General features: G+C 47.0%; 2 long non-coding RNA genes across 2 annotated transcripts; one reads left to right on the top strand and one right to left on the bottom strand.

Moving 5' to 3' along the window:
* Window positions 1-7,556: 7,556 nt before the first annotated feature.
* LOC150045057 (uncharacterized) lies at window positions 7,557-19,829 on the bottom strand. The gene is made up of 3 exons (XR_016532998.1): window positions 19,620-19,829; window positions 16,261-16,392; window positions 7,557-7,671 (listed from the first exon to the last, which is right to left on the bottom strand). It is a non-coding gene; the product is annotated as an uncharacterized LOC150045057 (long non-coding RNA).
* Window positions 19,713-20,371, top strand: LOC150045056 (uncharacterized). Its single transcript, XR_016532999.1, has 3 exons — window positions 19,713-19,798; window positions 20,078-20,196; window positions 20,329-20,371. It is a non-coding gene; the product is annotated as an uncharacterized LOC150045056 (long non-coding RNA).
* The last annotated feature ends 4,094 nt before the right edge of the window (window positions 20,372-24,465 follow it).

The following is a 24,465-nucleotide window of genomic DNA, read 5'->3' as shown; positions in this document are numbered from 1 at the left end:
GCTCTATAAATGGTCATTGAATACGTTTTCAGCTTTCATCTAGTCAGCACTTATTATTATTATTATTTTAATCTGCCAGACACTAAGCCTGTACCACCCATGTGATTTTAGGCACCATCCATGACCTGTCTATGAGTAGCTTTCTGTCACCACCCTTGTTCTACAGACAAGGAAACCGAGAGAGTGGAGGTCACGTGGCCACTAACACATGGCTAGACAGTAACAAATGTGGCCTCCGACCTATGCTCTGTCTCCCCACCTCCCCGAACCCCATTATCCCCGCCCCCCATTCAGCCCAGGGGTCTTGAATGCAGCCAGATCCACAGAAGAGTCTGACTAGCGGCCAAGCGAACAACTGCCACCCTCTGTGGAAGTCTCCCTGTAGAAATGACATGTTCCAGCTTTCTACACAGTAGAGGCTTTCCTCTCCAGCTCCAGGGTGGGCGGGGGTCCTGAACCTTGAGGAAGAGCGGTGAAAGTGTGGGGGAGTGAACCTGGAACCTCAGGAGGAGGCAGAGAAGGGGGGGGGGGGAATCCTCCAGCAAAGGAGCTGACAATGGATGGAGAGCCACAGCTGGAAAAGACAAAGCGGCACCCATTTCCACTTCTGTACCCAGCCTGCCCCTCCGAGTGACCCCAACAACATGGGGTCATGGCATCCATTGTTCACACCTGGAAAGGCACATGGGGCCACCTGCTGAGTCTCCTTCCACGGTCAGGTATAGCCCAGAAGGAAGCAGTTGGTGAGAGGAAGCTGAGGGGCTGGGAAGGTAACACGCAGTGGTTGAATGCTTGCCTGGCATGCATGAGGCTCTGGGTTCTATTCCACATAAGCACAAAATTAATTTAAAAAGTAAATGAAAATAACCATTAAAATTATTTTAAAAGAAGGAGAAGCTGAGTATGGGGGGGCCCTCGCAGTTCTATCCCTTGCCTACTTTGGTGGAGTCTTCAGATAGGAGTCTTCGGGGCCTCTGTTTCTGCCCCTCAAGAAGGAAAATAAGATGCTGAGGTGAGCATTATTCCTAGTGCCTGCTTTGTAAGCTATTTGGACAACTTTGGGCACTCTTAGAACTAATCCGTGCTAAATAATTGTGACTGGTTCTCACTGTTTGGTTCTCACATGCCATGGATTTAAAAACAAAAACAACAACAACAACAACAAAACCACTTGTGAGCTGAGTGCTGTTGGCTCATGCTTCTAATCCTCAGAAGGCTGAGTTCTGAGGATTGCAGTTTGAAGCCAACCTGGACGGGAAAGTCTATGAGACTCCCATCTCCACTATTCCCTGTTCAGAAAAGCCCACGGTGATGCTGTGGATCCTGTGGTAGAGTGCTAGCTTTGAGCAAAATAAACTCCAGGACAGTGCCCAGGCTCTGAGTTCAAGGGCCTGCAGAAACGAATCATTGAGCCAGATTCTGGGGGCTCACACCTATAATCATAGCTACTAGAAGACAGCTAGCTAGAGGATAGCAGGGGCAGAAAAGTCAGAAAAAAAAATCAAACAAACAACAACTCTGTTTCCAGTTAACCAGCAAAATGCCAGACTAAAGGCATGGCTCTGGTAGTCAAGCACCAACCGTGAGGACTTGAGGCCCTGAGTTCAAGCCTCGATAAAGACAAAGCAGAGAAAGCACACCGTTGTAGTCATGAAAAATGTGGACATGCTTTGCCAACTGTTCTGAAAGCACGTAGATGAGCATCGAGCACCAGGAAAAGTAAATAACAGGGGAAAGTGGGCCTTCCTGCACCTCTTGAAATGAGTTCAAGGCTCAGAGAGGTCAGCCATGTGCATTAGGTCACACAGCAAGTGGCTGTCTGCTCGTCGGCATTTTTGTTTAGGTTACTTTGCTCTGCTGTCCCTTTTTTGATCGGTTGCTTGATCTTTGAATGGCTCCTGTGAGTGCATCTTGGCCAATCCTCTGTTCTCAAGGAACAGATAAGCATGCCTTCTACTGTTGGCTGGTCTTTTCTGGATTGTATGCCAGACTTACACGGTGGAATGTGCTACCTGAAGAACTCTGGCCAAAGGGATTCATCCTTTTTCTTTCCTTCCTTTTTCCCTTCCTTCCTTCTGTCCTTCCTCACTTCTTTCTTTCCCCACTTGCTCTTTTTTACGACGCTGGGGGACTAACACACAGCCTCACATTTGCTAAGCAAATGCTCTACCGCTTGAACCACTCCTCCAGCCCTTTTTGTTCCAGATCTATTCGAGACAGGGCCTTACTTTTTGCCTGAGGTCATCAGGCACCTCAATCCCTTCTATGCACTTCCCACTACAGCTAGGATGACATCTAGCTGCTGGTTAAGATGAAGTCTCAAAACCTTTTTGCTTCTGTTGGTCTTGAACCACAGTCCTCTAAATTTCCACCTCCTGAGTAGCTAGGATTACAGATTTCAGCCACCACCTACTGACATTTCTCTCCCTCCCTCCCTCCTTCCTACATGAGTTCTCTATGGAACCTGGCTGACCCCTAACTTGAAGTCCTCCTGCCCACTCTCCTGTATGCTGGCACTCCAGGCATGTGCCACCATGACTGTGTCACTGAATGTTTCACTGACTGGCTGCCAGCACGTGGTGTCTATGTTGATATTTAAAGAGTTTATGGTATTGATTGTGCTGGGGACTTGTCCTGTTGAAGGCGACAGCTGAGCTCTATAGCAGCACAAAATCACCAGGGCCACTCTTTCCTCTTCGTGCAGAGGGAGATTTCCATGGACAGAGGCTGAGCGCCTGCAGGACATGCAGAGACTGGTGGCTGGCAGCATTCTCCTAAATCATGTTGGCCTCTCACCAAGGATGCCCAGTCAAGGGTAGGGGCTGGCCTGCCTTCAGCTTTTGTCAGCCACAGACCCCTTAGAAAGGCCACTCCAGGTGGCCAGGACATCCATTTTGGCCCCTGCTCTCTCATTGGTCCCGCTGGACCCTCTGACCGGCAGCTTGCTTCCTCAGGGGCTGTCACCCCAGGAAGAACTCCCAAAGAGAGATTCACCTCCCAGCATCCACCTTCCACGGCTTGGCTGTGTTTACTCTGCTCACAAAGTAGCTTCCTGTTTCCAAGAGGAATGAGTATTTTTAAGAGGGTTATAAATGTGATTCAAAAGGCTTTTTGGACATCAAATGGCTCGTAAAAAAAGGGAACGTTTCGGCGATTTCAGCATACATGAATAAAAAAAAACATACAGTATGTGCCTCCTGCTTGTCTCCGGCACCAAAATGTTCTGAGGAGTGAGGGAGAGAAGAGAGAGAAAGAGAGTGAGTGAGCAAATGATCTGAGCTCCTCCCCGCCCCCAGCCCCGCATCTGAGGCTTGGCTTTCTAAAGTCTAGAAATGTAGCTTTTATTGCAGGTCAAAGCATAGTTGCATAGAGAGATGGTTTTGTACCAAACTGACTTTAAAAGAATAAAAGAAGGAAAAGCAGTTGGCAGATATTGTCTTGTCTGTCTTACAAACTGGACTCTGTCAGGGTCTTCTCAGTAAGGCTGTACCAGGGCCAGTAACTCACACCTGTAATCCCAGCTACTCAGGAGGATGAGATCTGAAGATCATGGTTCAAAGCCAGCCTGGGACGGAAAGTCTATGACACAGTATTTCCAATGAACCACCATGAATCCAAAAGTGGTGCTGTGGCTCAAGTGGTAGAGCACTAGCTTTGAGCACAAAAGCTCAGAGGCAGTGCCCTACCCTGAACTCAAGCCCCAGGCGGACGGACACACCAAAAAGAAAAGAAAAGAAAAGGAAAAAAGAAAAGGAAAGAAAAGAGGGCCTGGAATTTGGCCTAGTGGTAGAATGATTGTCTAGCATGCACAAAGACCCACGTTCGATTCCTCGGTACCACATACATAGAAAATCAGGAAGTAGGGCTGTGGCTCAAGTGGTAGAGCTCACGCCTTGAGGAAAGCCCAAGGACAGTGCTCAGGCCCTGAGTTCAAGCCCCAGGACTGGCAAAGAAAGAAAGGAAGGAAGGAAGGAAGGAAGGAAGGAAGGAAGGAAGGAAGGAAGGAAGGAAGGAAGGAAAGAAAAGAAAGGAAGGAAGGAAGGAAGGAAGGAAGGAGAAAAGGAAGTTTCTCCTTGCCACTCACCACATTCCAAGTGCTCAGCAATCACCAATGGCAAACGTCTGCCATACTGGATCTCCATATTGGATCCAGTGTTGCAGAACTATCTCCCACGAGATGTTGCTGTCTACCTAGAGAACAACAGCACCAAGAAATTTGTGACGCTCAGATGGCACTCTTCTTGCTACCTTCCCATCCCAGGTCTTGATAAACTAAGTGTGTGCCTCCAAAGCGTCTGTTTAATGAACTGAGACCATTCACCAAGACTCTGGATGGGCGCAGCACAAATACTCCTGGCCCCAAGTTGATTTATCTTGATGTTTGGTTGGATTCCTCACATTTTGGGTCTCTTTGGTAACCTCTATGCCCCGTTCTCTCTCTTATTTTTTTTTTAAGGTGCTGGCTGGCTGTTACAATTCATCACAAACTCGTCTCCCTCCAGCCCTGGCTCCCCTGACAGAAGGAACAGCCGGCCTCTGAGAGGTCAAAGGCATTTTTCTCCCTTTGTCTTTCTCAGTTTCCAGCATAGATTTGTCACTCTAAGAAAGCATGAACTCTGGATTTGATGTACTTTAATTGATTTCACCCCCGACAAGTCAAACTGCTCGTCAACTCCTTCCTTGGACTTCCCTGAACTTTCCTTAAGGCTCAAGTTTTCATCTGTCCCAGAAACCAAGCTGTCACCAAAAAATTTATTCCCTTCACCCAGCTCTCACAATTCACCTTATTTTCGCCCCTACAATCCTCTTGAGGGAAGAGGAAGGGATGTGTGAAAGAACAGAGGGAAAGACAGGAGATGGAAAAAAATTAGGACCAAACACAGAAAGGAGAGCAGATAGGAAATCCTCTCTGGGTGGATTTTTCTGATTGCTCTGTCCAGATTGTTAACAGGGTAAAAGCCAAAGAGAAAGAAGGACGTGTAGGCAGAAAGAGATGCTCAGAGGCATGTGTGAGTACAAAAAATTCCATGCCTGGTCATTAATAATTTGATTTATTAAGAGATTTTTTTAATGTCTATGTATTATCTATGCTGAAAACTGTGATTGAGCTAGGAGGATGAAATATATGTAGAAAAGGAGGAGGAGGAGGAGGAGAAAGAGGAGGAGGAGGAGGGGGATAAAGGGAAGGAGGAGGAGGGGGGGAAAGAGGTAGAAACGAATGTAGCACTAAGAAATATAAGAGTCATTACACTAAAGACCTGATTTTGTTGTTGTTGGTGGTGGTGGTGGTGGTGGTGGTGATGTGGTGGTCGTAGGGCTTGAACTCTGGGCCTAGGCACTGTCCCTGAGCTCTTCAGCTCAAGGCTACTGCTCTACCCCTTGAGCCACAGTGCCACTTCCTGTTTTCTGGTGGTTAACTGGAGATAAGAGTCTCATGGACTTTCCTACCCGGGCTGGCTTTGAACTGCCATCCTTAGATCTCCGCCTCCTAAAGTAGTTAGGATTCCAGGTGTGAGCCACTGGTGCCCTGCACTAAAGACATTTTATTATTGCACAAATAAGGAAGCGAATTTCCAGAGAAATCCAGAAAACAATTTAAGTGAGTTCATTAATGGATTATCCAACTCTTTTCTAGGACTACAGAATCTAAGTTGTCCATTTCTGGCTGACGTCGTTCTAGATGGTGAAACACGATGTGTGTGTGGCTCCGGGTGCCTCCTGTCTTCTCCTCATCCCGCAGAAAACCCTGAGTTCTCTCTCGTAGGCTGGTCTTCAATCTGATCCCAAGGAAGTGGAAGAGATGCACCCGCCTAGCACACGATGAGTTTTTCCCTAGATGGCATCTGATGGGATTGCCATATCTTGTATCTGAGAAGGACGTGTCATATGTCATAATTTGGTACTTGGGCATGAATCCCAGGCAGACCACTTCGTTGTCTCACCAGCAAGCCCTGGTATGTCATTATTGCTTTGTTTTGGGGTGGAAAAGATGTCCACCACGTTATTGCTGAAGCAAGGAGAGTTTCTGAAGCTGGGTGCTGTCCATGGTTCTAGATGAGGGTGGGTAGGTGTGTGCATGCATGCATGCATGCGTGTGTGTGTGTGTGTGTGTGTGTGTGCGCGCGCGCGCGCGCGCACGCACGCACGTGCGCACATGGGCATGTTTGGTGCCTTTAGCCTTAAGCAGAATTCCAAGGCACCCAGGGAGCCCATGATCTCTTGGACCAAGTCCTAAAGGAATAATTTAATCAGCTACTACCAAAGCTCCCATAAAGCCTAGAGTAAGGAGAATGGCCTAGTGGTAGTGTGCTCACCTAGCATGCACAGAGCCCTTAGTTCAAGTCCCTGGGACCACATACACAGAAAAACCAGAAGTGGCACTGTGGCTCAAGTAACAGAGCGCTAGCCTTGAGCAGAAAGTGTCCAGGCCCTGAGTTCAAGCCCCAGGACTGGCAAAAGAAAAGAAAAGCCTAGAGGGGGAAGAGACACCTACTGAGACTTGATTTAGCCTTGCACTCATTGTTTTCCTGAACTTTACTCTTCTCTGTCCAATTCTACTTTGTGCATTTGTGGCAAAAATGACCTGGAGTAACAAGATGAGTGCATAAGACTGGGAGGTGGGTGAGAGATGTCTCTATGGTTGACTTCGGTCACGTCTAAGTTTGTGACATTGGCAAATGGACTTCGCACTCTGGGAGTCAGATTCTTCAGCAGTAAGTGCAGAGGTGATGGTGTGAACGTAAATGTGACAATATGGATGCACACAGAAAATCCTTAGGTGAGTTGAAAGTGGCTCGTGCTTGTGAGCCAGAGGATGGTCGATCTCCATAATAACCAACAAAACCCAGGGCTGAGCCAGAGGGCCCGCTCCTGTCATCCTTACTACACAGGAGACTGAGACCTGGGGATCACTGTTTGAAGCCAGCCAAGGCAGGAAAGTCTGTGAGACTCGTATCTCCAATGAACCACCAGAAAATCAGAAGTGGAGCTATGGCTCAAAGTGCTCCAGCCTCGAGGAAAAAAGAGCTCAGAGACAGTGCCAAGGCCCTGCGTTCAAGCCCTGTAACAGACCCTACCCCACCCCCCAAAAAAGCATGCCTGGAGGTATGGCTCACTCAGTGTTACAGTGCTTGCCTAGAAAGCACAAGGCCGTGAGTTCAAACCCCAGTATTACACAGACAGAGACAGAGAGAGAGAGAAACAGAGAATTTGGGGGTGAAAATAGATGTGTTGATTTATGTACAGCAATTTAGGTCAATGCTTAGCACATGGAAAGAACTCATTAGCGTTTACCATTGGTTATGATCTTACCATCATGTTTCTCTGGCCTCTTGGGCTATCAAGTAGCAATACATTTTGTTAAGGAAATCTGAATATATCAACAGATAATGTGTCTTTGCTTCTTCAGCCATTCACTCCGTTCCTAAGAGACATACCTAAAGGATATGCCTTGCCTTCCCATGTCAGTTATACCACACAATCCTTGGCAAATACCACACTAAAATGATTGAATGTCACAGCTTGAGGTTATTCAAAGTTGTGTTGGGGTTCTTTCAACTAATCAGCCAAATAGAATGTGCTAGGGCACGGATGTAGGTTGAGATTCATTGGATAGTTCCAGTTTGTTGCATCTATTCTTGAATTATTCTTTTTTTTTGGAGGGGAAGAGACCTTGAGAAGGTAAATAGCACATACATCATAATGCTGAGTTTCCTGTATCTTAGAAATACAATCAATCTGTAACATGTACATTTGGCGATGGCCTGAATATATACACAAATGGATGCTTTATAAAATATGTTATAGGGTTTTTTTGGCTGCGTTTGGATGTTATTAATTTTCTGATCTTGGAAGCAAGAAATAAATGATGGAGAATAATCCAAACAAAATCCAACTTGGCATTTTTTTAAGTATGTAACAAGGGTTGGTACTGAATGGCAGGGTACCTCGAATCCTCCTTCAGTGACTCCTTTCTCTCCTGGGTCTCTGATTCATGGATTCATCCATCCCATTTATTTGCTTTGGTCTTCAAAAGCAAATCCTCTTTCCAGAGGCACAAAGGCTTAAGATCTCTAGAATGAATGGTTCTGACTAATTGCTGTTTGTCCACCAACTACTTCTGTCTGCCTTTGCTGGTAAAGGGGGCTCTCCCTGACTCAGTCCTTTGTAAGTTTTTGTCTTAATGAAATGATTCAACAATGTGGTGGGGGGGGAGGAGAGGAAGGATCTGGCTTCTCTCTTGTTGTCAGAAGAGGAAAAAATCCCCAGTCAGCCCCACTTGAACACAAGTATACTTTGTAAGATTGGCTGAGTTTATCTTCAGGAGTTGAATACAGTCCTGCAGTGTTCAGGCTGTGTTTGCTGAGTTGACTGGCTTGCAGTCACAGCCTAGGAACTGGTGATGATTTTTTTTTAATGCATCTTAATGCAGAACCTCACTCCATACTTGTGTAAGCAGGTTTACATTACATTAAAAAAAAAAAAAACCATTATGCTACATTATGGTCCCCATTGTCAATCCAAATAATATTGATCATTTCCAGACTTCCAAAATCTGCATTTATGATTGTGCCAGGCAATCAAAATTATTTATGTGTGTACTATATCCAGACATCTCAAATTGGTTTTTTCATTATTTGGAATGCCCAGCTCTCACTGCCCTGATTTTCCCACCTCTCTTTCTAGTCCATGCATCCGTACTGGCAACTGCACTTTCCTCTATGGAAACTGCTTCTCAGACAACCCCAAATTACTGGGTATTCTATAAACTCTTTGAAATCCACATCTGTGAGCCCATAAATTGGACTGCTCATTCATTATGGAAACGTTGGCCTTAAAAAGACTGAAGCAAAAATTTAAAATCAAGCTTAATTGCATCTTCTGGGCAACCAGTGTCTTTTTGTCTATTTTATTCTCTTCTCTCTGTCTCTATTTTACTCTCCTCTCTGTCTTTCTGCCACTATCTCTCTCTCTTTACTCATGTTCACCAGTGAAAATCATATTACTTTGGCTACTTTTAATTCTGCATTTTTCTTACTCCACGTGATATCTCATGCATTCTTTTTGCCAGCAAGTACTTTTCCAAAACATAGGTAACCACCCATGCCACCTTTTCAGGAATGAGCACAAGTACACTTATCGGTTAGGTTCCTTCCAACTTTGCTGGTGTGAGCATAGCTGTGCTTGATGTTTACATGACTCTGGATCCCTTCTCTGATTGGTTCCTTAAACTTAAGTCCCAGAAAAAGCACTTTAAGACCTCGTTGTATCTGTTTGGCCAATCTCTGCCTCACTATAATAAGTATATATATATATTTTTTTTTCCAGTCCTCTGCAGTTGTCCTGAATTCTATACATTTGCATGACCCATGTCCCTTACCATCTAACTTACACCCCCACCCCGCCACTGCAGATCCATCTACAGCTCCTTTGTGAAGCCCAGTGAAATTCAGCAGAGCCTACATAGTCGGTGCTTATTATTGTCACAGCACAAACAGGCCGTGCTTGTTAGCCAGCAATAGCTAGCTGGGACACCCTCAGTAATCCAGTGAAGACATTGTGTACTCTACTTAACAAAACAAAGAAACCAGCTTCTGCTATTAAATAGGAAGATAGTACACTACTGCTTCTACGGGGTCAGGAAAGTAAGGTTTTGATACAACACGTATGTCCTAAATTAGCATCAACACTCCACTTATAATTTCTGAACTATCTTTAAATAGGGGGTTTGATTCAGCACGTCAATTTATGAGGACAATGCATCTTGAGAAGCAGCACCCTGGCATTGTTTTCAAATGACTTTCCACTAAAAAAAAAAAAAAGTAAATGTCTTGAGATTAAAGCTCCTAATTTAAGACATTTATAGAATCTTGATCTAAAAACAGTGCCTGGTACACAGCACCTACTGTGTTCAGCTGAAATGGTTATTCATTATAACAAAGTCCACTACTTGGAAATTAGGGAAAGAGCAGAATAATATCTCACTATTCTATAAATCCAGGGTCTCTTGCTCCCTCCATTGAGCTCTTGTGCAGAAAGAATAATTTACACAAGTCTAACCCTCAGTAACAATGTGGTTAGAAGTAATATGGGGTGTGTGTGTGTGTGTGTGTGTGTGTGTGTGTGTGTGTGTGTGTCTGTGTCTGTGTGTGTGTCTGTGTGTGTGTCTGTGTCTGTGTTGCATGCTAGGAAAAACAGCCAGCCATACTCAACAATGGCCTAGTCTGCCATTTTGATTTCTTCTTCACATCCATTTTTTCCCTACATTCCTCCACCACCTGTCAAACAAAAGGCATAGTGGGTGTCACATTTCTCTCTGGCGCTCACTCTTAGCTGCAAACACACCTGACTTATGGGGAACTTCTGCTCTGGCACTTGTCCATTCCATCAAAACCCCTGCGTGAGCCTGGAAGCAGGCCAAGATGCAGATCTGCAGGTGAAAACTAGGCCACTGGATCTCTTCCTGGCAACCCGGCCAACACAACAGACATCAGCCTCACAGCATGAATGGGGGACAGGGTATAAGCAGGTGGTCATGCTGAACCCTGTTGGAGTGAACTAACCAAGTCTTTCATCTGACAGCAAACTTTGAGCTCATTTTCTTTGTCAACCATGCAAGAGAACACCCTTGATTTTTCGACAGTCACTCTACAAGCAGGCTAATCTTGGGATCTATGTTCTCTAAAGCTGTTTAAAATATGACGCTTGACGGGTAATCCGAATGCTGGAGAAAGAGCTCTGGTGGCAGGTGTAAGCGTATTTTCTATAAAGGAGGGCATGTGTATGTAGTGAGGGAGAGGGTGCTTTCAAAACCAGCACCTGGGAACATTTCCCAGTGAAGCCGGCATGGACAAATGGGCGGCTGGATGCCTTTGCTTTTATTCTGGTTGAACTCTGATTGGCCACAGGCTGAACAATTTTTGTCTTGTTGAACCAAATGGTACCCATCACCTCCTTATGAAGATTTGCACCTGCCCTTCAGGCACCAGAAGCTGCCAGCCTCCCCCGCCCCTTTGAATGCTCCTGGATCGGCTTTAATTCTAAAGGCCCCCAGCCTTTGTCAACTTAGAGTCACATTCAACCCCCCCACTCCACCACCAACACCACCATTTGTAGGAGGGTGTGGGGATGCTCCAAGCAGCCCCCGTCACAGCTGCAATCCCACAGATGCTGTGGAAATGTTAGGAATTTTACAAAAAGGGTCACCCTAACCTCACACTGTCTGTGAACCCTGTTCCCTCCTGCTCATTCCTGCTTTTTCACAGGAGATCCGATTTCCCTCTAACTCAAACTTTGTCAGGGCACAGGGACAACTGGCTGATGTCGTAGATTCCCAGATGTATGGAGCGGGCAGTGAGTGGTGGGGAGAGGGGGAAGAAGAAATGAAAAAAGAAAAGGAAAAAAAAAATCTGTGCTCATGACAGACATAACTAATGGATCACAGAGCTTTGATCCCTTAACCTGTATTCGGCTTCCAAATTCATACACGTTTAGGGCAAGCATCACTAACCAGTCTATCTGCCATTCTGATCTAGTAGGGACTCTGAAATGAGACAAAAAGCCAGTGAAGAGAGATGGCCTCCCTATCCTCCAACTGAACTAAGCCAGGATATCAGAATTCCTGTGTGTCTTTAGTCCCAGTCTCAGAGAATTTGTCGGGTCCTTTGAAGTCTCCAGAGATCGATGCCACCTCTTCAGATTAAACAGGCCTGAAGAAATGACTTGTGAAATGTCCCAGGGTCAACATTTGTCTCCCACTGGCGGCTCACTTTGTCTATTAGCCAGTGAGTGCCCCAGCCATGCTGAACATTCTGCAAGTCAAAGACTAGCACCAGAGAGCTTTTAGTCCCACATCTGTGAATCTGCTATCAACACGACATGAGCATGGCTTGGTGGCCCGACTTTCTCTCTCTTGGCTGCCTGTGTGTTTATTTTGGAGTCTTGCATTAAGGGGAAGCTATGTTGTCAGCTTTACTCTTTTATCATGGGAGCTCAAGAGGAAGCATGCTGAAGGACACTGTGTAGAACTGAGTCTAGTGAGTGGCTCATGCCTGTAATCCTAGCAACTCTGGAGGCTGAGACCTGAGGATCAGGGTTTGAAACCTAGCCCAGGCAGGAAAGCCTGTGCGACTCTTATCTCCAATGAACCACTAAAATAATAACAATAAATAAATAAAGCTATGCCTCAAGTGGTAGAGCTCCAGCTTTGAGTAAAATAAATCAGAGACAGCATCCAGGCCCTGAGTTCAAACCCCAGAAGTGGCACATATGCACACCACACACACACACACACACACACACACACACACACACACACACACACAGAGGCATGCTTAGATCGCTTTTGACTGGGCAGTAAGAAAAACTATTGACAACAACTTTTCCAGACCATCCATAAACTTTTCCATGAGTATTAGCATAGGCAGAAGCCTTTCTAGACAGTCATCCTGTGCCAGGCTCTCCCTACAGAAAGCAGATAAGCTTCTGAGCACTCACCTGGGTCCCTGAGCAAGGCTAAGCGATGCATCACACCAATATTGGCTCCCTGGTTTTTATTGCTGAGTCCCTGGCTTTAAGGAAAGCCTGGCATGGAAATTCTCGTCCACTCAAAGGCAGACCATGAATATTTTAAAGGCCAGACAGTGGACTGCTGGACAGGTATATCTTTTTGCCTTCTGTCATACTGCTTTATTTCTCCTGCCTTTCTGAAAATATATGGTGCATTAGGAAGGAAGTGTTGGAGAAAGCACAAAAGCTCAGCAGTGCACACCTGTAGTCGCTGCTCTCAGAGTCTGAGGCAGGAGGAGGACAAGTTTGAGACCACTTGGGCCAGCCTGGCTATCTAATGAGATCCTGTCTCAAAAACTGTAAAAACACCACCACCACCGCCAACGCCAACAACAAAGTAACCACCACAACAAAAAAAATCACAAGATATAGAGACAGAAATACAGCAAAAGGAGAGGGGGTACAGAGGGGAGTGAGGGAGGAGGGGGGAGGAGACAGACATTAGTGAGTCCTAGTCCTGAGTGGCTGGTGTCCTCATCAGGAAAGCGAGACGTTCAAGTGACATGAGCCTCACGGGGAGGTGAAAGCCGAAATCAGGAGGATGCTTCTAGAAACCAAGGATGTCAAAGATTTCCCACAAACCATCCGCAACATGGGTGGGGCAGGAGCAGTCCTGGCATCCTGGCCTTCCCAGAAAGACCCAAATCAGCTGACGCTTTGACCTCAGATGTCTAGACTGTCAGATTGAGTCCCGTGTGGGAATCATCCAGGTCTTGGTGTGGGCTAGCAAAAATTAAAAACTAACTTATATCTATTCATGTATCTAATGTATAATATATAATAATTACAGACCCCATGTTATATATAATATATGCTGTATACCATATAAATATATAATGTGATCCATTACCTATATCACATATGTTATGTATTTATAATATGTAGTATATCTAATATACTATATACCTCCTATCATATATTATATCTATACCTATATTATCTATCGTATCTAGCAATATATATTACATAATAATATATACTATGCATGTGATATATTTAATATATAGCATATATACTATATGTTATGCAATGTATAATATATAACATAGTAATATATAATGGACTATATACAATATACTATGTATATTATAATATATGAGCTATATAATGATGACTTATGTAATATACATGTATTTTTAATAATATAATATCATTATACTATTTTATATTATGCATGTTATATACAATGTAGTATACGTACTATATTGCATATGTTAGTACATATGATATATAAAATGTTCCTTAATATATTCTGCTTTGTTATACACACACACACACACACACACACACACACATCTTCCACCCCCACACTATCGCACACACTGCAGGGCCCTCCAGCTCCCCACACCAGCCCTTCCCTTTCTCATCCTTGCGTGGAGCTGGGTCACCGCCAGCCACGGACTGGCCGAAGAGCACAAGGGGAAAGCACTGGGGCTTGCAAGCCCGTGGTGTTTTCCTTGGGGGCCTCCGTTTCCGGTGTTTCAGCTGTCTCCCACCACTTCTCCCTCTGAACTGAAGCCAGTGGGTTTGGTGCCTGCAAACAGGCTTGTCCTTGTGTGCGCGCTGGACTCCAGGCTCTCCTCAGTGCCCTGCCAGTGCTCTCCCTAGACAGAGCTGAGCTCCACTCCACAAGCCAGCCCTCCTCCCACAATTCTCCCCATTTCCCCAGTCCCTTTTCCAGAAAGGGGTGGAGGGAGAGGGAGAGGGGGGAGAGGGGAGAGAGAGAAAGAGAGGAGGGAGAGGGAGAGAGGAGAGGGGAGAGAGAGAGAGAGAGAGAGAGAGAGAGAGAGAGAGAGAGAGAGAGAGAGAGAGAGAGAGAGAGAGAGAGAGAGAGAGAGAGAGAGAGAGAGAGAGAGAGAGAGAGAGAGAGAGAGAGAGAGAGAGAGAGAGAGAGAGAGAGAGAGAGAAACACCAACAAGAAATCACAGCCGGGCTCTGACCCCCCTGGGTAGGTAACAAATTGGATGCTGTGTCTTGACCAGGCCCTGGAGGGAGGGAAGGAAGGGGGAGGGAGGGGGGGATGGAGCTGGGGTGACTGGGGTCAGTAGGCCTGGGCTGTAGGCATCCACACAACACTGTCCAGGAAATGACCACCGCTGCAGGGCAAGCACCGGCCAGCAGCTGGAGGTCAGGGCAGGCCACGAGGCGTGCACACACAAGCGTGCGTTTGTGTGCACCAGTGCATGTCGCCATTCCCAGCCCAGGGCACAGAGACTCACTGAATAGAATTCTTTTCAGAGATCTCAGAAGACCCCCTGACCCAGGGCACACAAGGTACAATTCTTTTATTTATTTATTTTCTGCTTTTCCTGCAGGACCAGAGCTTGCAGCAGCATTGGGTTTTTCAGTATCCATTGTTTGGTTTGGAATGTTGTTGTTGTTGTTGTTGTTGTTGTTGTTTTTTCAGTGAAATTCCTCAAGTTCCTTGCACCAGTTCAGTTTCCAATCCAGCCCTGCAACCCAGCACAGCAGGGACTCTAGTTCTCATTTGTGAAGAAGGGAAGGTGGTCATAGAAACTTCTATTGAGAGAACCCAGCATGCTCTCATAAACTATTGAGGGAAATGATGGCAAACTATGATTGTTTATTTTACAGGGGGAAGAGAAAGGTGGACAGATAGAAACAGAAGAAGAGGACAGACAGAAACAGACGGTGAGAATAGGCATAGCGAGTCAAGGAGAGCTAGACATAAAGAGAGAAAGTCGGAGAGATAGACAGACAGAAACAGAGGGAGAAAATAAAGGCAGAGAAAGAGACAGGCAGACACAGACAGACAGAGGTGGAGGGAGAAGCAAGCAAGCAAGAGACAAGGAAGGAGAGGGAGAGAGAAAGTGATCAGGGCAAACAGATGGAAAGCAAGAGAGACAAACAGAGATAGGGAGCAGGAAAGAGACAGCCAGAAAGAGAGAGGGAAAAAGACAGACGGAGGGGGCAACACAGAGACTCCTCTGGGTGACAGATTGATTGTCACGAATACCCAGGTCCGTTTTCGATCCATGATGGCTGGGTCAGGGCACAGAGGCTCCAGGAACTTAGCCTGCTCAGGGTTTTTCCCATGAGAAAAACAATGACACTGACAGGGACTGTCGCGTTCTAGAGCTGGGGCTGGGGCTGCTGAAGGTGACTGTGGGCATGCCAGGTCACAAACAAGAGCTCATGGCGCCAAGGCCCTTAGGTTGTGTCTGTCCTTTGAACTGGACAGGTAAAGGTGTGGCTCTCCCATCTCTGCTTCCCTGCCCCTCCATTTCAACATTGGAGCACAGCAAACCTTGCATCCATGTCCCTTCTTCATCCTGTCCCCCACATGGTACCTGCCTTCTCTCAACTGTCCTGCGGCCTCTCCCCTGGCTCCCCCACCTTAAAGTGAGACCCCAACTATCACTTCAGCTCTGGAGGAACCACATTCTTGCTGGCTTAATTCACCCTGTCTGGCCTTAATTACGTGGCCCTGTTTTTCTCTTTCTTTCTTTTTTCAGAGACCTCCCATAGTGTGGAAGCTGAAGATGGGCTGGGGTGGGAAGGTGGAGGAGGAAAGCGGGGCAAAGCCCCAGGCCTGAGCCAATAAGGCAGCAGAGGTCAGGGCTGTGGGAGCCGGGAGCGCCAGACCTACCCAGGTCCGTGACGTTTACGATTGAACTTGGGCAGAAGCAAAGTGTCTGGGGGCTGCTGGGGGGCGACTTCCCTGTCCCTTACCTCGAGTGTTTGGTTCTGCAAGCCATTAAACAGTGACACTTAACACATCATCAAAGTGCTTTACAGGCCTGGCTCCTGGTCTGTGCGTCCTGGGCGGTGGGCACAGTGACCTCCCATAACCGAGGCTGAGACCTGTGGACACACAAGAGGATCAAAAGCCACCAGCGCCGCCCCCCCATACACACCCACTCGGCAGGAAGACCAGACCCAGAGCTGAATTAGAACCCCAGGACTCCTGACCTTTGACCCCTAGCAATGATAAAGAGGGAGGGTCTTAGAGCCCAGGGGACTGAGAGCCTTGACATAGACTAAAACATGGTACCTGATGGCATGGAAGCTTAGATTTGTATCTTCTCAGCAACCTGGGAACCCAGGGGAGGTTTTTTGGCTTGGGGTTTGTTTGTTTGCACATCCCTGGCCTTTGTTTTCCTCTGTGGGCCAGAGGTGTTGGGAAATGACAAAACATGTGGCTCAGACCTGGCAGTAAAGAGTGACTTTTTTTTTTTTTTTGGAGGATCCATTCCTAGGGTCCACTGCCTGGAAGGCAAAGCTATGACTACGATTCGATTCCCCCCACTAACAGAAAATAAAGCAGCTTCGGTGAGCAAGAAAGCATCTGCCAAAGGCAAGATGCACTTCTGAAAATCTACATCTAGGTAGATGAGGGGGGGTGGGCGGGGGAGGGTGATCTTGTGTTTCATAACACCGAGGCCCTTACACCAATTCATCCCATTTCACAGATGGCAAAGCTGAGACCCAGAGAGGAGTAACTGAGAGCCCCAAGCTGTCGACTCCAGAGCCATCTTCTGTCCCACAGTGATTGTGATGGCTGCAGCCCAGTGGAGGGGGAGGGGATTTTTTTCCTGGTGGATAACTTCCTAATGAAATCTCCCATCATCAGCTCTCAGAGCCATTTTTCTCTGAGTCCTCAGATGTGTCCTCGATTTCATTGGAGCTGCGGTGGCCAGGCAGAGCCTGGGTTCACAGTTGGTGTGCAGTAATGAGGCAGGGTTAATACCTCATTAGGTCACGCTGCCATTTTGCATTTCACGGCTATTCAGTAACACAAGCAACCAAACACATGGATTCCTGGGACCCTTGCTTTGGCAGGGGGGGGGGGGAATGCAGGACTCACGCTAAGGGGCCCCCCCTGCATGTGGACACGAGATGAAAAGTCCAGGGCCAGGTTCTCAAGGCACGGGCAAAGGAGTCCACGCTGTGCCTCCCCGGATGTGTGGGTAGAGGGGATTCGGGATGTTTTGTATTTATTTTCTATTTTATTTATTGATTTTCTCAGCTGCCACACCATGAAATGGGTGGCTCCAAGGCAGAATTCGGTCCGACAGTCTAGACATCCGAGGTCAAAGGATTAGCTGACCTGGATCTTTCCAGAGGCAGGGGAGAGGGGGAGGGAGCAGGGGCAAGGGGGAGGGGGGGCGAGTGGCTGATGGTTTGTGGGAAATGTCTGACATCCATGAGAGGATGGTGTCGCCTGCGTGTCTGGTCTTCAAGCTCCTCCGGGTGCTGAGGTGCTGGTCACACTGGACTAGGAGTCCAGGTGAGGTCAGGCTACAGGATTTAGCTGAGATTATACATACACAGGGGATACACAGAGTGAGAGAGGAGAGAGGATTCTCCCAGGACCCAGCAACTGAAGTAGCAGTGGACAGTCTTGCAGGACCTGCTCTGGAGTCAGCTGGATGCCTTGCCAATGAAATCGTTTATGGTTTATGATCTTTCTGTTTGTTTGCTTGCTTTTTTCTTGTATTCTGTTTTTTTTTTAAACTCAATATCCACGCCCTAGCATCAAGTCCATCACCAAAAGGGAGGAAGAAATGTCCCTTGTTCTCATGAGGGTGGGGGCAGGGGAACGGGGTGATAGAAGGAAAAGAAAGGGACGTAAAGCTGGGTCGTCCGGCCTCAGGGGTACCTCACAAGATGTGTGCCCATCCCCTAGAATCTCAGAGTTCCACACGGGAACAGAGTTTGTAGAGAAAGGTGGTTTTCTAGAGTTGTTCTAATATATACCTACTCTCCTAATAACAAGGAAGGACATAATTCCAACGCCTTTCTCCAGACCCTCTTGTGTAGGTACATGTCTGGTATGCCAGCATCCTTCCTGGAAAAATGAGACAACAAGAAGGGGGATAGGGGCCGGGAGTTTGGCCTAGTGGTTAAAGTGCTTGCCTAGCATGCATGAAGACCCGGGTTCGATTCCTCGGTACCACATACATAGAAAAAAGTCAGAAGTGGTGCTGAGGCTCAAGTGGTAGAGCTCTAGCCTTGAGAAAGTCCAAGGACAGTGCTCAGGCCCTGAGCTCAAGCCCAGGACTAGCAAAAAAAAAAAAAAGAAGAAGAAAAATGGAAATAGTAATTTTAAAAAAATCAACCCCTAGAGAAAGATGAAACAAACCAGACGCTGTGACTCTCCCCTGCCTTCCTAGCTACTCAGGAGGCTGAGATCTGAGGATCACAGTTCAAAGCCAGCCCAGGCAAGAAAGCCTGTGAGATTCTTACCTTCAATGAACCTCCAGAAAACTGAAAGTGGAGCTATCTCCAAGTGATTGAGCACTAGCCTTGAGAGAAGGAGCTTGGGGACAGTGCCCAGACTCTGAGTTCAAGCCCCACAATGGCATTAGCAAGTAGCCATGCCTGCACAAACCACCCATAATATTCAAAAGTTCTGTGACATGAAGAAGTGTGTATTTTAGTGTAATAACAGGCCGGGGTGTGGGACTCATGGCAGATAGCTTACCTAGCAAGCCCGAGGCCCTGAGTTTTATCCCCTATAACCACTGCCAACAATGAAAAGTTCCTATGACATTTTATTTCACCTAGAGCAGAAAGACATGTTATGGGTAGGGTAGGGAAAAAAAATCAGAGCTCAGAGTGTTGAGGGAGCTCTTAATTTAGATAAATCTTTACTCCAAAGCTGGGATTTTCTTGCAAGAGAAAGCTGGATGCTGAGGACAGAAGGCTTTTGCAGTTGAGCAGGGGTAACAGTGATTAGACAAGAACCCCTCAGAGCTCAGGGGAAGGTGGCTCAGAGTGGGGGAGAGAACAGTGAATATTTGCTTTTCTTCCAATATAGATGGCTGTCTCAACTATATATATTATATATATATTATATATAATATATATATAATATACAGAGAGAGGGGGGAGATTTAAATGAGTGATTTTTTTTTTTAGCTGACACTGTGGAGTTGAACCACACTCCCAACACTTTTTTTTTTTTTTTAATTTTTAACTTGTTTTTCCAGTTAGGATCTCAAGATTTTGCTGAGCCAGCCTGGAGCCAAGATCCTCCTACCTCTGCCTCCTGAGTAGCTGGGGATAGCAGGCAAGCCCTACCATACCTGGCTGTGCCGTCCTTGGCTTCTCCTCACTGGCTTCCTGGGACCATCTGGATTAACCCTCTGTGTTTGCTCACGTCTCAGGCCTCATATCCACTTCCAGAAGGGGCCACAAGTCAGGAGAACCTGGTTCCCAGACTCTCATAGAAACCTCCACTACACCCCAGGGAGAAAGAGCCCAGGTGCCTTTAGTTCATTCACAAGGCCAGCCAGGATGCCCTCGGCTCCCCCAACCAGGGGGTGGGGCTCAACAGAAAACAAGGGTGGGGGGGGGTGTGCCTGGAACTCCCAGCCAACAGCTCTTCTACCCTTTACCCCCCCCCCCCAGCCCCCGCCCCAGTGGCAAGCAGAAACCTTGTAGCTTGCAAAAGGTCCCATTTGCTTTGCTTTCGCTCATAAATGTTGCAGGTCCCTGTTCCATACCAGGCTGTTAATAAATTATACCCCACCCCTCTTTTAAGGCCCTATTGTTAGAACACGGGCTCCCAGCTCCATTAACCCTCCATTACTCCCGGCACTTCATTAAGAACTCAGCTTAGCAAAATGAGAGCATGGCTGGACACCCTCAGCCAGCCAGGAGGTAAAGATCAAAATGGCCCATTACGTGCCTGTGGCCACAGCATCATATTTTTTCCCCCTCCCAGAGTCTATTTTCTGCTGCTTTTAAAATAATGGACTCAAATGTTTCTCTCTTCTCCAACAAACTCTCTAGAAACATGTGCCAAGGACAGAGACCCAGACAGGCAGGTTGGAATGACCTGAAAGGTAACCATATCTTCAATTGCCATTTCCCTGGGAGGAGGGGGGAGGAGGGGGAGGGGAAGTTTAATTGTCCTGGGGGCAAGACCACTGGTGGAGTCATTGGAAGAAATGTCATTGTGTTTTATAGGCTTTAAATACCCAACTGTTAGTTGCAGATGTGTGAGTATAAGATATGGAAGAAAAACATGAAGGATGCGGAGTTTCTTAACTCCACCCCCCCTCCCCGTCACACACCTTCTGAAACCCAGAAGGAGGTGGGTGCTATATTCCAACGTATCACCTTCTGTTTCTTGTTGCCAGTTAGAACTTACCCAGGGAACAAAGGCAACTTAAATATGTATATATATATATGGTGTGTGTATGTATGTATGTATGTATATGAGAAAAGACACCCTGACCACAGGACATTGTGGAAAAACGCATGCCCAATGTACCAGGATGTGGACGGACGTGGCTCTGAATTCATTTTTAATCTTCCTACCTACCCTACAAGGTGAGATCTAACAGTCTATAAAAGACCCTTGGCGTGCACAAGTCCCATAGCCACACAGGTAACCAAGCTTAGGACACAAATCTTCAAAACTCCAGGTGGAGCGGGACACATCTGTAATCCCTGCACTTGGAAGGCAGAGGCAGGAGCACTGGAAGTTGGAAGTCAGCCTGGCACTCCATCACCAAAAGACTTCAGTTTCTCACCTACAGACTCGTGTCAGTGGTCAGGTCTTGTCCTGGCCCTCCCTAAAGGGCAAGAAGAATGAGAGCAAGCTGCCGTCCAAGCACTTTCCCCTGTGCATTAACTCCTCAGTGCTGAATCCGCTGACAGGGCTGGGATGAGAGATGGACGGAAGAAGACTCATTCATCACGGGCCCGAACGATCCTTGAGTCACTTTCTGTCCGAGGAGCGTCCACTCTTTCCGTCTCCCCGGGACCATGCCTGCCACACACATAATCTACATCCCGGGAGGGATTTCTGCTTCCTTCCTCATTCTCTTTTTTTATGGGGTGGTATACTGGGGACTGAACCAGGGCCTTGTGTTAGCAAGTACCCTGTAGGCCATGCTCTAAACTTTAAAATATATATATATATATATATTCATTTATTTGATTGATCGATTGATTAATTGATGATCCTGGGGCTTGACCTGAGGCCTGGTCGCTGTCCCTGAGCCTCTTTGTGCCCAAGGCTAGTGCGCTACCACTTGAGCCACAGAGCCACTTCCAACTTTTTCTGAATAGTTCATTGGAAATCAGAGTCTCACGGACTTTCCTGCCTACGCTGACTTCAAACCTCGATCCTCAAATCTCAGCCTCCTGAGTAGCAAGGATGATAGGTATGAGCCACCAGATCCCAGCTGGCATCTTTCTTTTTAATCTGGCTTCAGTGCAGGCTATCCTTAAACATGCCTCTTGATTCTGTTTTCAGAGTAGCTGGGATTACAAGTATGTACCAACATCCCGGCCTCTTCCTCCTCCTTCTCCTCCTTGTCCTTCTCCTCCTCCTCTTCTTCTTCTGTCACTAATGGCAGTGTGGGAGCCATAAATTGTCCCATGAATTGTCTGACTTCTCCAGAGAAGTACCACCGTGACTTGACTTCTCTCCCTCTCCTGAAGATGGAACCATGCAAGCTGAGATGGCAGTTGGACTGTAGAGAAAACTTGGTCAGTCAGAAGTATTAGCCATATAGGGTTCACCCTGGTTCTGTTCCCAGGCTGCTCACCAGACTTCTCCAGGGCCAGCCACAGCTAGACACAGTCTAAAGTGCCATGTGGGATTTCTTTGGTCAAATTAGTGGTTGCTTTTTAGTACCTTTGATCATTCAGCTTTGGATCTCAGTATCACCCAGGCAGCTGACCAGCTGGCTCCTCCTTCTCTCTCTCTCTCTCTCTCTCTCTCTCTCTCTCTCTCTCTCTCTCTCTCTCTCTCTCTCTCTCTCACACACACACACACACACACACACACACACACACACACACACACACACACACACACACACAATGCAGTTAAAAATAAGTCAACCACACCATTCAAGGGGGAATTGTGCAGACAAAAAAAAATGGTCAAAACCCAAATCTTACATGTGGCTCCTTCTCTCTCTCACCACCCCACCCACCCCTTCGCCCTTTTCCTTTTCTCCAGACAGAAGCATAGAAGAATTGCCTTTCTGGGAACTTGGGGAGCAAAAATAAAGAAAGAAACAAACAAACAAACCTCCTTTTGAGTGGGACATGAGTGGGATTTGAAACTCCTCACCCCAACCCCAGCAAGCAGAGGTCTAGCAACACCTCCCTGTAATTCATTCAAAAGAGAATGCAGCCTGGGTCTGGGGTGCTGTAGGAAGGAGCAGGGAAGGGAAGTTAGGCAGAATAAAGCCAGTTTCCTTCTTAGACAGGCCCCAGCCTCTAAATTCTGGGATCCCACAGACCTCAAAAATGGGATTGCTGTTTTCAAAAGTCTCAGGGTGGCTGGGTTCCAAGAGACTCTCTGGCAACTCAAACCCCAAAATGTGGCTTTCCTTTGGAGAAGTCTAATGGTGGCTTCACTTTCAAGAATCTGGGCCCCCGGCATGCAGAGAGGTTGCAGGGCGGGGGACGGGGGAAATCTGGTAGATCTGTTGGAAAATTTTTAAAGTGGATAATTTGGAGTAGAATTCGCAGCTCACCCAAGACCCCCCCGGGGGGAAAGTGGCCTTGTGGGTGTCGAAGGATGAGAGGGGGCTCAGTATCCTGAGGGGTCTGCCTAGACCTCTAATGCCTCTTCTTAGGGAGAGTGCCTTTGCTGGGGTTTTCAAAGGCTTGGTGGGGGATATTGCTCTCCTCCTCTTCCTCCTCCTCCTCCTCATCTCCCCCTTTCCCCCCACGCCGCCCCCCATTCCTCCTCCTCTTTCTCCTTCCAGGTTGTAACCTCAAGACTCTGTGACCAGGCCACAGCTCTTTATGTACTTGACTTGACATGAGGGCTTTTTTTTTTTTTTAACCTAAGTTACTGGTGATTCCATCCCATCCCTCCCCACCCCCCAAGCCTTCTTTCTTGCTTTGCCAAAGGAAGTATGTGAACCTCTCCAAGCTTCCCCAATCACTCTCCAAACACATGCCCAGCACCCACAGGAGTAGCCAGAGCACCAAGGAAATGACGAAACTGGTTAGAAAGCAAAGGGTGGAAAGGTTTTCTTAAAAAAAAAAAAAAGTTAAATTAAATAAAAAAAAATTCAACCAGGACTTTGAAAAACAGCTGCAAGTTTCCTGATCAAAACACAGTCTTCCCGGGGTTATTTGTAGGCCAGGCTGCCTGCCAAAGACTGTGGTAAATTCTAGCCTCCATGTGGTGAGGCCCCCACAGCCCGAGATCTGGTCCCCACAAATTCCACACTGTGACAGACCTGCTTTGTTTTTCTTTTTTTTTTTTTTTCCTTTATTCATTTCTATAGGTGTCAGTCCTAGGGCTTGAACTCAGGGTCTGGGCCACTGTCCTTGAACTTTTTTGCTCAAAGCTAGCACACTACCATTTGAGCCACAGCACCACTTCCAGTTCTTTGGTGGTTTATTGGAGATAAGAGTCTCACAGACTTTCCTGCCCAGGCTGGCTTTGAACCATGACCCTCAGATCTCAGCTTCCTGAGCAGTGGGGATTATAGGCATAAGCTCTCAGTGCCCAGCATAGCCTGCATCTCTGAGGGCTTCCCTTGTAGAGAGGGCTTGGCATAAACTGAGATCTCATACTGCCTGGAACCACTGAGCCTTCCTTCATGCTGGTGGAAACTTCTGATCACTTCCAGTGTGCCCTGAGCTTTGGTACCCTGGATAGCGCAACTAAAGTCCCCAGTTTTCTACTGTTACCTCCAGCTTTCAATGTATGTCCAGACAAGAGATTTCACCTGTCAGAGTGACAGTTGTCTCTACCTGAAATGACTGAGTATGTCCCAAATTGTAGCTGTTCTATAGCTAGTGCCTGGTCTGGTGTTGGATTCATACATCAGGGGTTCAAATCCAGTGCCTGTCCTCACTGCAACCTTTCTTCCATCTCCCCCTCTTGTGAGACACTGAACCCAACTCACAGGCCCATAGTAGCTGAAGCCAGCCAGATCTCTG

This window comes from Megascapheus bottae, chromosome 28 (assembly GCF_031878675.1).
Source record: "Megascapheus bottae isolate mThoBot1 chromosome 28, mThoBot2.hap1, whole genome shotgun sequence".
NCBI classification, from domain to species: domain Eukaryota; kingdom Metazoa; phylum Chordata; class Mammalia; order Rodentia; family Geomyidae; genus Megascapheus; species Megascapheus bottae.
The sequence above is the reverse complement of the archived record's forward strand: the minus strand, read 5'-3'. Positions and strand labels throughout refer to the sequence as shown.